This window comes from Apis laboriosa, unplaced genomic scaffold (assembly GCF_014066325.1).
Source record: "Apis laboriosa isolate Shangri-la unplaced genomic scaffold, ASM1406632v1 scaffold12_cov154, whole genome shotgun sequence".
NCBI lineage: Eukaryota > Metazoa > Arthropoda > Insecta > Hymenoptera > Apidae > Apis > Apis laboriosa.
The window spans coordinates 4,354,384-4,373,041 of NW_025221207.1; the positions used below are offsets into that span (position 1 = coordinate 4,354,384).

An 18,658-nucleotide genomic window follows, 5' to 3' on the forward strand; every position below is an offset into this window, starting at 1 on the left:
GTAACATTGTGACATTTGCTTTGACGATCCTGTCGTCAATGAAACGAAATTAATATCCTTAATAGGCTAACATGTAATTATAGCATAGACGCGATTTTCTTTCATATTTATTTTACTTTCATTCCACGGTGTTGGTTATATTCTTGAAAATATAATAAAACTTTATTATAACTTATTTATAAGTTATAATAAATCTTTTAGAAGAGAAATGATTCGTGCAATAAAATTATTAATATATTAAAAAAAATATTTCTTTTTTAATAATGAATCTCATTCAAATGAATGCATTTTTAATTTCTATATCTTTGTATTAATTTCCCTCTTTAAAAAATTTTCCAACGTATTTACATAAGAATCAAGGAAATCCTCTCTAACTTTATCATTGATGAGGATAATTCTCGTTTGATTAATTTCAATTAAAGAGAAACTTAATAACTTCTTGTTGTTTCATATTTTGTAATAACTTTTTTAACAGAACACTTGTGACTCTCTGTTTATATAACGCATAATTATTCATAAGAAAAAGTAACGATAGAAAAAGTTTGAAACACTCTGTATATTGATTACACTGTAAAATAAAAAATCGACATTTTTAATTGGAAAATATACATGTGAATGGAAAATGCACGAGAAAGAGAAAGAGAAAGAGAAATAGTTAGGACGATTACAGCACCAGGAAGAGAGAACAGATTCATGAGAAGAAGTTAAGGTGAAAGCATCGCGGTTAAGGAAGATACAAGAAAATTTACAATACCTATATTTTTTAAATTAGATTCTTGATTGCTTGCTAAGTGTTATAAATTACATTACGAAGTAGTAAATAGTGATAATGATGCATGTAAGTTACGTACAGTAGAATTAAATGTACATCTTCGAAAAGACGCATCAGAATATTGTTAAAATCTAAAAAAGGTTTCTATCGAATTAAAAGAGAAAATATAATGTTTCTATTTTAAATTACAAATGTGTTTTTCTCAGATCGATCATCAATTAGAGTAATATTTCCTAAATAATTGCTATTTTATTATTTATAAAGCTAATATATTTTTTATAATGAAAGTAAGTTCATTCAATTAATTAATGATCTTCAATCAAATATAAATTAAAAAAATTTACATATATTATTCTAAAACTATTTAATTTTATTCACAGTGTATAATTAAATGAACTTCAATTCTTGTATCATTATATATTAATTTACTATGATAACATTTAATCGAATAATAGTGATTACGATAAATTATTCTTGACTCATTGCACTTCATGAAATAAAAAAAGGAATATTGATTTAACGATTATTCGCAAAACTTAGGATTAACATAAATAAGAATAACAAATAAACTTCTGAATCGATAATCACCTATAATGGATAATAAATTAACAAGTCGTCATTAAATCAGGTGAACCAGTGTTCATCTTAAATTATGATTCTATCATGTCCAATTACAATAAATAACAGTTTCGTTTATCGTGCCATTAACTATCTCCAGTCACGAATCAATTAATTAACTGTTTGATCAAAAAAAGAAAAAATGCAAATTTGATGATCTCTATAATTTTCATCGACAGAATTAATACAAGGCGATTTATTCCATCGCCTTTATTATATTTATAATGACAATTGAGTTAAACAAAAAAAAAATTTCACGAAATAGAATTCTAAAATTATTGTTCATTGGTCGACTATTATTTCCAAGTAGTTGAACATAACATCTCAAATAGTGGCGGTCACTATAATTTTCCATCGCATTGACTTTTTCTATTACAGTCTTTCGACTGTAATAATCGTGACGGTTTGTTCAAATTCTTTAATTTAATTTAATTTAACAATATTCAATTTATCATTTTCGTTCCCCGTTCGTTTCATAAAATCCATCGAATACGATTTAGTTTACGATTAATTAATTAATAAATCGATCTTTGAAACGATAGAATTTTCATTTTATTGCGAAAAAAAAATTTTTTTTTTCTTGTGAAAATGAATCAGATGTAAAATATCATACGTTGCAAAATCAAATTTTCTCGGTTATGAAAATTAACGGGATAATATCACATGTTACAATAGAAAGCGAAATTATTACACTTTTGTAACAATCTGATAAAGTCAATACTAATGATGATTATATCGTTATTATGAAATTTTTTAATTATTAATTGATTTAAAAAATGAAAATTCACTGAGGATATTAAAAAAAAAAAAGAAAAAGTTAATTTTGATACGAAGTATGATTCTTCTTGATCAACATCATTCAATCAAAATTAATACGAAATAATTAGAGAATGAACAATATCGCTTCTATCTTCTTTTCTACTTTTTCTCTCTTTCAACATTGATTTCCTAATGCAAAAATCTTATATATCCTCTTTTCATCCCCGTCAAATTTTTTTCTATCAAGATCCTTTCAAAAACCAATAGAAAACAAATTGATAATCCCACACCAACCACATCACAGGAACACGCACTAGAACTCATCATACCATTTCACCATAACCACCAGAAAATCCATTTCCTCCCGGCAAAACCACAAGCAAAAACCATCCTCCTGTCGCGTTACAGCGACTGTAAAAAAAAAAAAAAAAAATTAAAATAAAATCTATCGTTGCGGTGACGCAGGTGAACCCTGTGAACACGGGTCAAGAGGCCTTATTTATCTAACAATTTTTTAAATATTGCAAAGGAAACAGCACGCCTTCGCGTTCCAGTTTCGTTTATCCTTATCCACCGGCAAGACACACGTAGCGTGGAACCGATGCTGAAAGTAAAAGTCGGTGTTTCACGTCACGTTACCTAGTCAACCATGCAGCCGAACTCGAGAGCAGCCTTAAACACGGCTGGCTGAATGCGCAGTTAACTACTGCAAACAGGCGTGCAAAAGTTTCTCAAACTTGGATCGCCTGTTTTTCAACGAGACGATTTTTCTCAGGCCACCTGAGAAATCGATCAGAAAGATTCGAAGAAAAGAATGGAAGAATGAAAGATAATCCTTTTTAGGAGGAGAGCAAAAGACGACGAGGAAGAGTATCCATCGATCGTTCCTTTCGATCGTGAAAGGTGTTTTCTTGTCTGATAAAAAGAAAAATGGATGCTGATAGAAGTGAAGGCACTTTCGCTACGATACGACGTGATTTTGTTGAAAAGATTATACTTTGGTATATAATCCTTATAAATCCGATAATCCTTTCAAAACTGAACTCTTTAAGTATGGAATAAAGATAGATTTGTGATATAATATAGTAAAATATTGAAAGGGAATAAATAAGATATGGAAAATATAGATATATAATATAATTAGGGCGAATTTTGAGAAAGATGAAATGATATCGAGTTATTTTTCTTGTGTCACTCTTCTAGAATAATTAATGAAGTATCCTAATATGTTTTGCTAGTGACAAAAAAATAATTTTAAATAAAATTAATCGTTATACTCGAAAATATTAAATACAAAGAAAGAAATTGTTAGAGATCGTTGCAAATAAAATAAATGGGTTTGCTACACGAATATTCATTAATTTCTTATTGGATGGTAAAATATTAATTTCATGGTCGAAAAATGTTTCGTTATTTACTTTAAACGTGATAAAATATAGAATATATATAGAGAATATTAATTATGATCAGAATTTATATTCCACGTCTTTTTTACTAAATTTTTAGAATATCTGGATGATACAACGATACATTTCAAAATGATATTTTCCACTAGTGTCCTACTAAATATATTCTTTCGCTTCAAACAGCTAATCAAAATAGTTTTTCACCTGTTTAACATAAAAAGAGAAATTTTGCCCGAATACGACCTCGATTTTAATACTGCACAACGACGTGCAATGAAAATATAACGAGTTGACAGCATAATTCATAATAATTCAAAATTTTCACGTCAACTTTCTTTATCTTAATAGAAAATCAAGCATTAAAACAAAATCAAAATTTCACAGAATTTTCCACTTCTATCTTGTATAACCAAGCCGAACTATCATCCACTCTTTAAACATAAATCATCTAACTACTCCTCGAGAACTGATCCTGAGAACTATTAATTACATTTTCACAATCTGCCATTAGTAACAGAGATTCTAACGTATCACCCTCGAGGTAAAGTATTTATCCCAGAATCTTCTCGATCTTCAACAGCTAAATGATACTTGAGATTTCGTAATGTCGAACAGATGAAGTTAAAAAAACCGTATAGAAAAATTAACTGTATGAATAAAACTACGAATATTATACCTCCACGTCGAAATTATGTTTGTACTCGACTTCGAAACAAAGTCGAATGACGATTTCCTCTATTCGATGTAAACGGTGATTAAATCTTTATAATGTTGATATACAAAGAGCGTGTTTAGAACGAAACGTTTAGAGAACATTCTTCTATAAATATTTTTCGATTGAAATTGGTTGGAAATTGTTATATTATATGAAAAATCATCAAGTATTTGCACTTTTTTATTGCACGCATTATATTCACCTCGATTTCGAGACAAAGAATCGTGTTCCGATTTCCAAGGTTAAAATTATTGCGAAATCTTTTATTATTTTTACCTTTTTTTTCTTTTTTCTTTTTTAATCTTTTTAGATCTCGTGCCTTGGATTGATTTGCATTGATTCGATCTTTGCTCGGATTAATACGAAAAATCAGATAACATCGGGTTGTTTTTTAAATCTTTACGTACAATAAGATTGGCAATTGATTATTTCGAAATGAAAATCATAGTAATTTTTGTTAAATATTAATTTAACAAAAGCGAAGAATTTTTTTATATCCGAAAGGAAAATTTATATTTCATTTTCTAAGACATATCTTATTTCAGATATGGAGAATTTAAATAAATTACAGAGTTGGAATAATTATTTGAAGAATTTTAATCTACGATTTCTTTTTTATAATTAATATAATCTAATATATCTCGAAATAAAATTACAAATAAAATGATACAAAATGTGACAAAATTATTTTCTTATGCCAATCTTCCAAAAAATATTTCAACCATATGTTTCAATTTTTTCCATGAATGTACGTATTCAATTACATTTTCATAATATAGTGAGAAAAAAAAAATCGGTAACAAATAATCTTGAATTTTTCCTTTCGAACGAAGATTGCACGAAGATACTTGCAACACGAATATCTCCTGTATGCAATTACAAATTGCTTGTTTATTTGCGTAATTGGAAGACATGGAATCAAGATTTTTGCTTGTTAAAAAAATCTTCTTGTTCAAACTCCCATCATTGGTAATTACGAATTGCGTCCCCTTTGATTATACAAGCATGCAATGTGTAACAGTAACACGAAATGGCAAAATACAATTGGATTGGCACGATATTCCAACGATTAGATGAAAATGTAAGCTATGGCTCTGGTGCGAAAGATTCGTGTTAGATTTCTGTGTTCAATTAAACACACACGGTAGTGAAGTAACATTGTTACGTTAACAGGGCAGATATAATTTATTCCTGATAGACGAAATAATAGATTCGATAAATATGTTGCACAAGCCGGTTAATGGATTTTACAGTGAGAGTTGAGGCATTAACATGAAAAGTGAAGAAATATTCTAATTTCTAAAGAAAATTTTTTACATAAATTTTTCTGGAAGAGAATTGTGCGAAACAAGGTCGAGCTTGTGAATATTTTTAATAGTTGTAAATTCAATTTGATTGATTAACTTTGATATGCAATAATATTTTATATAAAATTCTTAACAAAATTAAATTATTGTTATATCATTTCCTTAAAAATACTTGTTCTAATATATTTAATCATTCTGATTAAAGATTTCATACAGAATAATTTCATTTTTTCATTTATATATTGAAAAATAAATCCCAAATCAATTCCTTGTCAACGAATAAATTTGAACTTTAATCATAATCGAATTCTTTGTTACTTTTATTAGCCATTCATTTTCTATGGATTTCTAAAATCTTGTATAAACAACCAAAAGAATTTGTATGAACTATTAAAAATAAAAAAAATAAAAATAAAATTATTATTTAAACATATTGAAATGTATTCATTATATTCATTATATAATGTGTTTCAACGATATAAAAAACAAGACTACCTTTAAAAAAATAACATAATATTTCTGTTCATCTCATAAATATGGACATGTATCATTTACACAATGAATGAATTAAACCTGTTTCACTGCAAAATATTAAAAACAAACAATAAATCATCGATATCTCAACTTTAAAAAATGAAAATATCAATTTTTATCATCCACAGATTTTAAGTAAAGAGCAGAATAAAAAAAAGCAAAAGCAAAAACTTTCAGCTCGCCTTTCATGACCCAGTTTTGAAAAAAATTTATGATCATATGATCCAGGTACATTCTGACGCAATAACAGTACATTCCAAACCGTATCATTCAATTGATAAAACAATATACGACACTGACAAAATTTAATTCCCCTGAGGAAAACGAGGCTTGTGCTCAAAAGCCTCGATTCTATTGTACAAACTCCACGAGGATCTCAAGTTTCCCCTTCTTTTTGTCATGTTCGATTTATATTCCATTAAATTCTGAAAACGAGGCGATCCCCGCCTATCTGAAACAACTTTACGGCTTCCCTCTGAGGGAATACCTTTTGTTGAAGAACAGCTATTCCTCGATCCTCAGTCTGTCTATCCATAGCGACTCACTCGTGCGTAATATCGTGCTGCAAATTATTGAAAAAAACGTATTACGTTGACAGCGGTGAGAGGCTATATCCTCGAAAGTAGACCGCTTCGCAACTACTAAAGTCCGGAATTATTTTTTGATCTCCTTGAATACATTTCTCCAACTATTTAAGATATTTTATTTTTTTTCTCTTTGTAACTTTTCTAACATGAATATGAAAGAAATTATAACGTATAATTGTTAATTTTGTTAATTTAACGAAGCACTAAGATTTAACTAGATGAGAAAGAAAGAAGATTGTTTGAAATTATTAATTTCCTAATTCTATTTTAATATTTTAATTTTTAATATCGTACTTGAGATATTTCAGATTTATAAAAATAAAATGACGGTTTCATAATTTTTTTAAAATAATAAGATTAATTATTCTATTAATCTATTAAAAGTTTCGCTCCATTCAATTCGAATTTACGCTTATCCCAAAATAATTCGAATTTGCAAAGATGAGATCACTTTTAAATAATTTTAAATTTTTATCTTTCCAACATTTTTTAAAGCAATAAATTGTATATAAAAAGAAAATAGATACGTGTTATTTAAGAACGAAACGATTCAAGGAGAATCAAAATCGAACGTTCCAATATTTAAGCGCATTGCCCTTGGATTTCGACAGGGTTCCAAACAGTTTGCATCTCAATCAAAATCTACTTTCACTGTTTAGAATTCCGACATCGGTGAATCTGCAACACGGTCGATTATCGGGTTTACGAGTTAGAACTACGAAATTGGCACTCTCCCAAAGCCAAAGGATCGATTATCACCGTCTCGATTTAACCTGCAAGTACACTCGGGTAACGATGAAATTATTCATGGAATTATTAGTGATTTTTCATGTCGTTTGACTCCGTGACATGAACGTGATTTCACTTAACCGCTGCAACCACCACCAGAAGATGATGATGGAACCTTTTGTCCAGGCTCGTGACTCTATGAACCTTTTCGATTCTTTCACAGTTACTTAAGTGGATGTTAACTATTCGTTGTTGCAATATCGTGTCAAGTGGTATAACATCGAAATAACGTTGGGCGTACGATGAATTTTACGAAATTAAAATTATGTTCTATTTAAATAGCTTTTTGTTGTAAGTGGCGTAACTATTCAGTCTGTTGTAATTCTGTCAAGTGGAATAATAATTTTGAATTATCTTCTGTTCAAATATTCTTTTCATTATAAATGCCTGTTCACTGTTCACTGTGTAATTCTGTGTCAAGTGATATAATATCGAAATATTGGACATAAGCGAGAATTGAATTATTTTCTAAATTAATAAAGTTGTTATATATTGGATTTGGAACTTTTTTGGAACGAGGAAACGATAAAAAGTTAATTTAAATTTTTCTTGCATCTGTGTATAATTCCTTTTCCTTAAAAACTTAAAATCGAAATCGAAACTTTATTACATTCATTTTTACAATGCCAGTCATGAATGTACAAATTTATTAATATTCCGAGACAAGCTGATTAAATTTCTGAAGTTAGATTATTATTTTAAATGTTACTTCCCAATAAAATAAACAAATAATATAAAAAGATTTAATAAAAGAAAGAGAGAATCGGAACTAATAATTTTACCAAACGGTAAACAGATTACGCAATGAAAAAATATATGAAATTTTAATCGAGTTAACAAGTATATACGAACGACACACGTTAATATGTAGAAGCGACCTAAAAAAACTGGTTCGAAAAATCCAAGGTGTGGTTCTCGTTGGCCCAGTAATCCAGAGAGGTCCTTTCACGCATGATCTGCTGTATCAAAGCTTCGTTAAGAAATTTTCGACTCTCATTTTATAAACGCGATATATGTGCAACGATGTGCTCTTTCCAAAATCCAGTTACACCCTGCCAAAAAACGTGTCCTGTTTTTTAAATCCTTCCTAGTTCAATCGATCCGTAAACTTACAATCGAATTTGTACGTGTCTCACTTTGGAATTGTAAATTCCATCGTCGAATAAATATTCATCGAAATTCTGGAATACCAGAAAAGAAAACGTGTATTTCTTAACTCTAAAAAAGAAAGATAGAGATTTCGATGATATGATCAAATTTGCAAATTTTTGATTTGGTCAAAAAAAAAATGGAAAGTTCCTTCTGGCGTTTAAAGAGATGAGAGAGAAATTGGCGGAAGCGAATTAAATATGTCTATTTGAGATATTAAAAAAAATCTTGATCTTTGAAACGAGACATCGTAATTTTTATATTATTCCAATTTTTTGACAATTTTTTGATCGAATAAACTATGGAGTCATTGAATTCTGCATTGAAATTGTTGTTACACTTATCAAATTGACGATAACACGAGAAATCGTTTTGATACCATTATGTTATTCTTACTTAAATCCTAATTTTTTTCCAATTTCAATTGTTTTAAGTTTCAATTGTCAAAAGGTAAGTTTTAAAGATTTAATATTTTAACATAGCATGTTTTTTATATTTCTTTTTTAGAAATTTAAGAAAAGAAACGATCGATAAAGAATATAGATCAAACGAGTTTTGCATCCACATGTATTCGATTGAAATCACGACGACCTTTAATACAAATTCGAATGGATCAACTTTCTATGGAGCCTGAGGCAATGGAAATCCCCTTTATCATTTACCTCCATGCAGAATTTGTAAATTATTATACTACCAATGTCTTCTATTATGTTCTTTTATCTTTAAATGATTGATCTAAATACTATGTATGTATTATTCCATCAAGATGATGGAATAATGTATCTTATTTTAATATTTTTTTTTTCAAGATTTCTATGCATCATTCTTTTATATTAATGAAATGTTCAACATGTTAATTTATAAGGAGATAATAAAAAAATGTTGTTTAAAAAATAATAAAAAGAAATTGACGATTATAAAATTGTTTTTTTTTTTTTTGTATTCAGTTCTTAATCGAATATGAGATAATAAATAAAACGCACAACAAAGAAACAAGAATATATTATAATTCTTGATTCCATTTACGTTTCACAGATTTTATAGATAATAAAACAATTGAAACATTAAGCAAGATTTCACTTTAAACGATGTTTGAAGCGTAAAAAAAAGTTTAACAAGATGTGAGTAATACGCTAATTGACGTGATTTAACAAAGAATTTTCTTTTTCTAACAATTTAAATGTTTACACATACGCACTTGAAATGTTGAAATAATTTTATTATTTTTTTATATTGAAAAATATAATAAGATGAATTATAATTTAATAGTGATACAAGACTTAACAAGGTAACATTATATATTAGCAATTAAAATTAATTTAATTAAATGACAAATTTCATTTTCTTCATGAATTTTTATATTATTACTAAATAATCTTGCTATATATAGTTTCAGATCAATCAAAAGATTGAGCAAAGTGAAATTTAATTTCTGAATTATTTAGAGTGATCTATTTGACATATATTTTTTATTATGTCATACCATTTTGCAATTACTACGGACATCTAAAATTATGCAAAATAGAAATCGTAGAAATCAAAAGAGAAAGCAATATTTACATTTATTCGAAATCTTTTTTTTTTTCATTTTCTAAAAATTTAACGACTTTTTTGAATATCATACACAAACAAATAATGTCATTATTCGAGGAGGAATATGGAAGAGATTGATTATCGCGTCATATTATGCGATCACTTTCCACTTAACTATCACTTCCGATCAACAACTTCCGCCTTTCCTTTGTAATTATTACAAATCAGAAATTAATAGTTTTATGGAATGTTATTTTTCTATAAATCTTTTCTTTTCTTTTTCTTAAAAATAGAACTAAGTCGCAGTATTTACGTTTTATTAAAAATTTAAGATATACGAACTTTTACATTTCATATGTATATTCATTAATTATGAAATGTTTTAATTTACATTACTTTCTCCATGAGAAGTAAAAATTTTGATATGAATATGTAAAAAAAATATTATAAATACGCAATAGCCAATTTTATTTTTAAATTAAATAGGGAAATACACCGTACGAAGAAAGAAAAGATCAATCGTAAACTATGAAAAATAATAAATATAAAAATCGAAAATTTGAATTATATTTGATTTTCGTTCATATAAACGCATTTTTATTTCACAAAAATTAATTATACAATAGAAATATAAATTGATTGATATATATACACGTGGCATTGTTAAGCCATGAACTGCCTTTTTCTCTAAAATTCACGAGGAATCGTTCTCCTATTAAAGAGCTCTAACCAAAAAGTAAGTACCTACTTACAAGTTGCGATTTTAAAGCGCCATTATGAATAATGGAAACGACGATGTTAGCACGAATTATGCAAAACTCGAGATTCACACGTTACATCTAATTTTCCGATCTCGTGATCCTGATGAATAATGAAACTGTACTATGCTAATACAGCAATTTTCAATGTGATGATCTTTACACGGTGAACACCTTGTGTTGAAATCGATGACAGATATTCGTAGACAATTCGTGTACAATTGGTCATGAAAGTATCGTTGTTCCACTTAACTTTAAGAAAACTAGAAAAACCGGAAAATGAGAAAATTACGACACTTTGAGTAAAAGTGGGAATAGTCCAGATCCGTGATACCCTATTCTTCAAAATGCTAAAACTTCTTTTAATATCAAAACACGAAGAAATTCTTTCTTCGTTTTGATATACCTATAATTAATAAAAATTTAATATATTCATAATGAAAACATTCTTGATCCCCGTCGCATAATTGCTTGGAAGAACTCAAACCAGTTACGTATGAATGAATCGAGCAAACTTAATTACAGACAACAGCATTGTCGATGATGCAAGTCAAAAAGCAATCTGCAGCATTATGTACAGTATGAAGCAATTTTCTAAGAAGCAAGAAATTTCAATTAATTTTTTATCTCTCTTTCTTATTTATTTTATTTTATATGCATTAAAGAAAAAATAAATAAATAAAACAGGCTTTGCTATGCAACTATTTTTATTCTTCCATATCAATTCTTCCCTATTTTCAATCGAATTCAATATTTAACTCGTTCTAATTGTATACAGTTCATTTTTACATCTACATTTCAATGAGATGGATTTCCAAGAAGTTAAAAATCGTTCGAATTTAATTCCCGAAACTTAAACCTAAAACAATTGCACGATAAAACAGCGTAATGTCGAACAACGATATAACCACGAAGGGAATTAATTGGCTTTGTTTTTTCTAAGATTGAGGAAAAGAGAAAAAGTGAAAATGAAATTAAATGTAAATACGACGAACTCGACACTCACGTGCCAGAATGAAAATTGCAAACGCGAGAATCGCATGACGGTGCATACAATGCGATACCGCGAAGGATGGGCGCAATGACAATGGTGAAAGAGAAACATGGAAAATTGGAAACAGTGCCAGAAGATCGACGTGGATCGCTTTTACATCGGTCAATTGTGTGCGGGAAATCAAATGGAAATCTGGGCGAAACGAAACGCGAAATAATTGTCGACGGTTGTCTCTTTATTTCACCTTTGTTGCTCTCGATTTCTTTCGAGTTACAAAGGAACGCGGAAACACCGGAAACGCGTATCTCTTCTGGGATGGAAACGTTTCTTCTGGCCAAATCGTCATAATTTAACGAGACAATTTAATAATAATCCATTTGAAAGTCTACTTTGAGAGAAAATAAATAATAAAGTATGAGTATAGAAAGAATTGTGCAATGTTTTATAATGAGGCAATTACATCAAATAATTAGAAAAATGTAATTTATGTATCTTTTTTCTTTTCTTGCGTTTGGATAATTTGTCCAAAAGAATTTTATTAATTTGTTAATTATTATTTGAGAAATTGAGAAGATCGAGGAATTAACGAAGAAGAAACTTAAGATTTTTATTATCGAATAATCACTGTTTCGTTTAACAGTCTATTCTTATAATTTAAATCTTTCAAAAAGAAACTTGATCTAAAATAAAAAAAAAAATAAGACAAACCCAAATGATAGACTCATTTGTCAGAACTTTAACATAAAATAAAGAGTTATTTTACAGGATCTTACGGATTATTAAGAAATGTGTAATATTCTTATGTTAAAATCTAATTAAAAAAATCATTCAATTCGATTCACTTAATTTTTTTAATTTAATTTAACTTTAGTTAAGTCAAGAATTTTCCAATCAAGCATCAAATGGAATGGAATGGAATAACAATACGATGATTCATGAAATTTGTAATTATTATACGAATCGTTTCATAGAATGGAAGAAAAAAAGGAAAAGTGGAAAAAATAAATAATAATATAAAGAAAAATAAAAACTACGCGAAGTTCAGGAAGTTAGTTGAACTAAGCCATGCAGAAGAAACGCTTTCTCCGAAAGGAAAACCTGATTTAGATTATGCTTATGCACGCTTGTGCAAGATGCTAGGTTCATCGATGTGCATCTATAGATACACACTTTTAAACGATCGATAACTGTGTGTTTGTACCGGTACATATGGATGCACTTGCTCAAATGAGAGGTTCGAAGTATCGGACAAACGATAGTCATTTGCGATTCGTCGCACTTGGTAACATTGAAACGATCATGTGTATACGATCCTTAAAGAAAGATGGAAATGCGTGAAATTTACAGATATTTCATCAGTATACAAAATCATTGCAAATATTCAAGAAATAACAATACGTAGCTTATTAAAAATTTCCACGTTGGTTGTTGAAAGTTTCCATTTTATTTCAATTTATATTTGATCCTTTGAAATTCTGAGTGTGGAATTTTATAGCCTAAGAAATTAAAAAAACTACGTATGAGAGATTATCGAAAAAAATGTTGGATAGTTAAATGATTCTATGAAAAATACTTATGAGAAAAAGATATTGTTTTAGTGTTCCTTTTTTTTTTAAATTTGGCACAACTTTTCTTGAAAATATTTATCAATGTACTTTCTTCAGATAATTATCATGACTCTCTATAAAATGTATCTACTATAACATAAATGACAATTAATCGTAGTAAAAAAAATGAGATATTACTGCTTATATACATATGATATGAAGATTAACTATATAAAACTATATGTTCATATTCAAAAACGAAGAAGTTCGATTGCAATTATAATTCACAATTCCCTCCCTGATTATAATTTGAATGATAACCATCGTTAGACCACAAAATAACTTCAACTTGCATTAATTGCAAATGGACTCGTACAACAATGATGTAACAGAATGCACGTAATGCAACAAGTTAATGCAATGGGACATATTAAACGTAATCTTGCAACAAGATTAGAGACAAGACGTATAAGTAAGCTCTTAGTTTCAATCATGAAGAACGAGTCTCCAGAAATGGACGAAGCAAGGAAAAAATTTTCCTTCATTATTCAATCAATGTTATATACTTGAAATACTCGTTTCGACATTAGTAGTTGTTTCAGTTGTTAACGAAACTAATTTTTTTTAAAATAAGAATTTCGGCATTCGTCATTAACGATAATTGATAAAATTTATAAACGAGCTATTAATTTTTACAACATTAAACATTTTTATAACATCAAGTATTGAAAATCATCGAACATAAGAATTTTTCAAGTTTAATTATTATATAAAAGACTATGAGCAAGAAAGAATGTAATTGTTTGTCTTTGTTATATGTGCAACAAATAAAATATATTCCATAGAAATATCTAATCATATATTCGAAATTCTCAATAATAATACTGCAATTAAATACATTGTTTGTAATTACAAATTGAAACAAATCAAATTTCACATATCTATTGTATTTTATGCAAATATAACATTCCTCTAAAATATTAACTCATTTAATTGCTAAAAAAACCATCGAAGAATGTTCGAACTATATCATTTTATTCTTTAGAAATAAAACTCTTTTCAAAAAAAAAACTATCAAATGTCAAGCTAAAAGGAGAACTTCCTTTCTTAACTTTTTCTACCTTAAATTTTCAAAAATTATTTTTAATGCCCTAATTAACATAAAATCCAATTAAAAACACGCGAATCTTATTGAACCCATTTCCATGATAAAGCATCTTAAATTGCGAAACTTGATTCGATACATTCTTCGACATTGTGGGCGATGGATGCAAGGGAAAAAAATGCAAATTAAATACAGACAGATTCTCGACACGCTCCAATTTTTTTCTCTTCCATCAATAATCGATCAAGGATACCCATATCCTATTGATGAGGTTGATAAGAATAATAGAAATCCCGTAGCAAAAGTGGACGACCTTGGACCATGCACCTTATTCCACAAGACGATTTATATGCTCGAAATGTTAATGCTCTTTCGTAATTATACATGATCAGGGATCATTGGATACACGTATCTATAATATAACAAGAGGGATGTTGCAAAGCATCTGGTAAAAACTGATCTGGATTAATAAAAAAACTTTCTTTGCACAATCTTTCACTTGTCCACAATACGTGTCTCCTTCTTATCCAAGGTTCATAGAAATTTCTCTTATGCAACGACGCTCGATAAATATAATTTAATTGCAATTAAACTGGATTTTATCAACGCGTTTTATCAACGCGTTTTAATCAAGCTATGAATATGAAGAAATGTCGATTTTTTTAATACGCTCAATATTTATCCGCTGGACGATCTTAGATAATATTAGCATATAAGGAGAAAGGGATATTTTTCTTGGAGTGGAGATTGGAGATGGAATTGTAATCTTTTATTAATGGAAATAGAAATAAGTAACAACAGTGGATTATTTTGACGAATGATATCAACTGTGATGTGAAACTTTGTCACGTGTATATTAGTTGCATTTATTTTTTGTTTTTTTGTTTTTATTAAGAGATTGTTGTATGTAGAGTTTGTTTGTTTTAACGATAATTCTTTTGAGAGAAAATGTATTATAATTTGAAACGGATCGAATCGTTTCTCGCTTATTGATTTGGTAAGAAGAATTTATAGGATTTGTGGGGGAAAAAAAAAATATTTGTACGTAATTATATTGATCTGATAAACCGCAAAGCGCAGAAACTTTCGCTGCAAACTTATTTTGCGCAGAATTTTAATTCGGCTCCGCGAATTCATTATTATAACGTGTATCCGTGTAAACTTTCATTATTCAAGGTTCGCGGTCATATTCTTGGGATAGAACAAAGACCCATTTTTTCCGCATTTTCACGAAAATCCTATAAAACGTATCTTACGAAACGTGCAACTATAATATAATAAATCAAAACTACATTCAATGCTAAATTAAAATTGATATCTGGCACATTCTTTCAAGTTTCGATTTAAGTATTATATTTTTGCAATATAATTCTTTTTAAAGAATATAATCTTCTTCATTGTATTACCAAGATTATTTCTTAATTAGAAACTTCATTCGGTTACAAAAGGATCATTAAATAAACTATTAAATAGATTTGAGAAATGGAATAAGCCAAAGTATAACAAGCTAATAAATTAATTTATTTTTCTTAATTAATGCAAAAACTTACTTGGAACGTAAAACAGTAGCAATTAATATCTCGAATTAACTTCAAGATAAATTATTTTTAACCATCTCATCCTTATCCTAATTATAACTTAACAAATGTTTATTATATAAAAAATTTAACTGTACGATCTCAGAATCTCACGTGATATACGAAGCAAGCATATTAATATTTAAACGATGAAACAGATTTTTACTTCCATTTGTGAAAATTGTACTTGTGAAAATACTGATAATCAGTCACTTAAACGATCAATTTCAAATATTCCCTTATCTTTTTCATTGTTTCACAAAATAATCCAGTATTATAACCTATTATTACTTTTTTTATTATCGAAACAGACAACCCTTACTTGACGAAACGAAATCCGCTGACCTCATCCTGCTGCTTCTTCTTTTCGCGTTGCGATTCGATTGCGCAAAACCGAGCAAGGAATACGAAATGCCGTAACACGGGAAGCAACGCTTGTAATAGATGTGTAATTTAGATTAAGGATGGTACGATGATGTGCATTAACTTTCAGCGAGATCAGGCCGTCCTTTCCTCCTCGAATCCTTCATCAACGAACGGATCGGCATAATAATAAAATATTTCCAGGCCGATTGCGTGTTTGCAATAATTACAAAAAGATAGAATCGATAACGGCCGTGCTATTTTTCGATTCGAGATACGGTTAAAAAGATTTGCCAACCGAGTTTCTATCTTGCGTTAATCCGTCGAGAATCAAAGCATGAAATCGAATTTAAACTTGTTTTCGAATTGATGAACTTTGAGGAAAAATCGATCAAAAGAAATCTGTGTGTATAATATGAATTTCATAGAATTTGAATTAAGTTTAAGAGGGAATTAGATCGAAGCTATGCCAACTTTAAAATGGTAAATCTGTTAAAGTTGTTACTCGTATTATCTTATTAGAGAAAATTTCGATGTGATTCCTGGAAAATGATTCTAAATTTTTGGTAATATATAAATTTATTGAATAATTTGGTAAAAAGTATTGGTAAAAGCAGATTTACCCTTGTATTCGTTATTTTTCTAAAGCATCTAGAAAATTGGAATGAAATAGACTTTAACTGTTATTTAACACCATATTGCGTAACACGAAAGCAAATAAACAGACAAATAAGCTAAATTTTCTCACTAATTAAACAGAAATGAAAATAAATCTTGGTAACAGAATAAGTTATGATGACCCATTTTTTACCATTAATGGAACATTATTATTTGCTTCTAGGAATAAGTGCTTTTTACCACTATGAAAGTCGGTCATTCAAGAGTTATTTTCAGCCGATTGCATTCGTGTTCGAAATATCGCGCATCTGTTCAACAAACTTCTAAATGCCAAACGTGTTTAATCAAAATTTTTGAAATAAAGTTCAAGTGTTAAAATATTTGCATAATCACGTATCTTTTTCCACAAATCCATGAAATTCCTCGCAAATTGAGGAATTTAATTATCGAATACGAAATGGATCACGATTCGAATCGAATTAATTAACCTAAGATAATTAACGTGTGATTAATCGCATTAAACGGACTGGTAATACACGTGATACCGTATCGAAATTTAGAATAGATAATCCTGCAAAATGCGCACTCTCTGCAACGTATAAAGTTTATTAAACGATTGATACCTGAGCGCTTTGTATAACGGGTGAACGAAATTTATTTATCCTGAAAATTCTTTATGAATTTTTTAGAGAAATAACAGGGTGAACGTAAATTAATTTTTAATCAAGAAATTGGAGGATAAATATATTTTTAATTGATCAAATTTCTACTTATAAATATAGATATAGATTTCAAATATAGATATATTTGAAGACATACAAATATAGATTTAACAAAATATAATATTGTAACAGATAAAAACTATCAGATATCTTTTTATTTTTTTCTCTGGAGTATTAAAATATCTGATAAGGCAATAATCGATAAGAAATAACTTAAATGCTATTAGTTCTAAGAATGTAGATATATCTATAAAATATATATATATTTATAATAACATTTGTACCGAAATAATTTTTCTATGAAAATATCGATTACATAAATACGATCTACTTTAATAAATGTGAAGTGATCATCATTATGATATAAGAATTCAACACAATAATATTTTGGATTTACGATTTGTAATAATTGTACTAGTTATTTACCGTGATTTTTTCATGAGAATTGAATATAAAATAATATAACTCATCACAATAGAGATGAAATTATGAGATTATGAGGAATCGGCCTATATTTTGAAAAATTCTTCAAAAAATTGGAGATCATAAACAGATTCAATATAAAAAAAATTCAATAACTTTCACTCTTAATATGTATAAATATTCATCAGCGAAAAATAACTTAATAAATTCTCGAGAGCAACTTTCAAAAGTTTTACTCTCAAATATATTTGCATCCTTATTTCTAGATATCTTGTTTTAAGATGCATACAATTGAGAGAAAAATTCTCGAGAATCATTTCGAAATGAATATTTATTATCAATTTTCATTCGAAACTATATCTACAAAAAATACAAAAAATAA

General features: G+C 28.4%; 1 protein-coding gene across 1 annotated transcript in view; it reads right to left on the bottom strand.

The window, feature by feature from the left end:
• Positions 1 to 18,658, bottom strand: part of LOC122720445 (serine-rich adhesin for platelets-like) — a 52,281-nt gene that overhangs the window by 25,159 nt on the left and 8,464 nt on the right. The window lies entirely within an intron of this gene.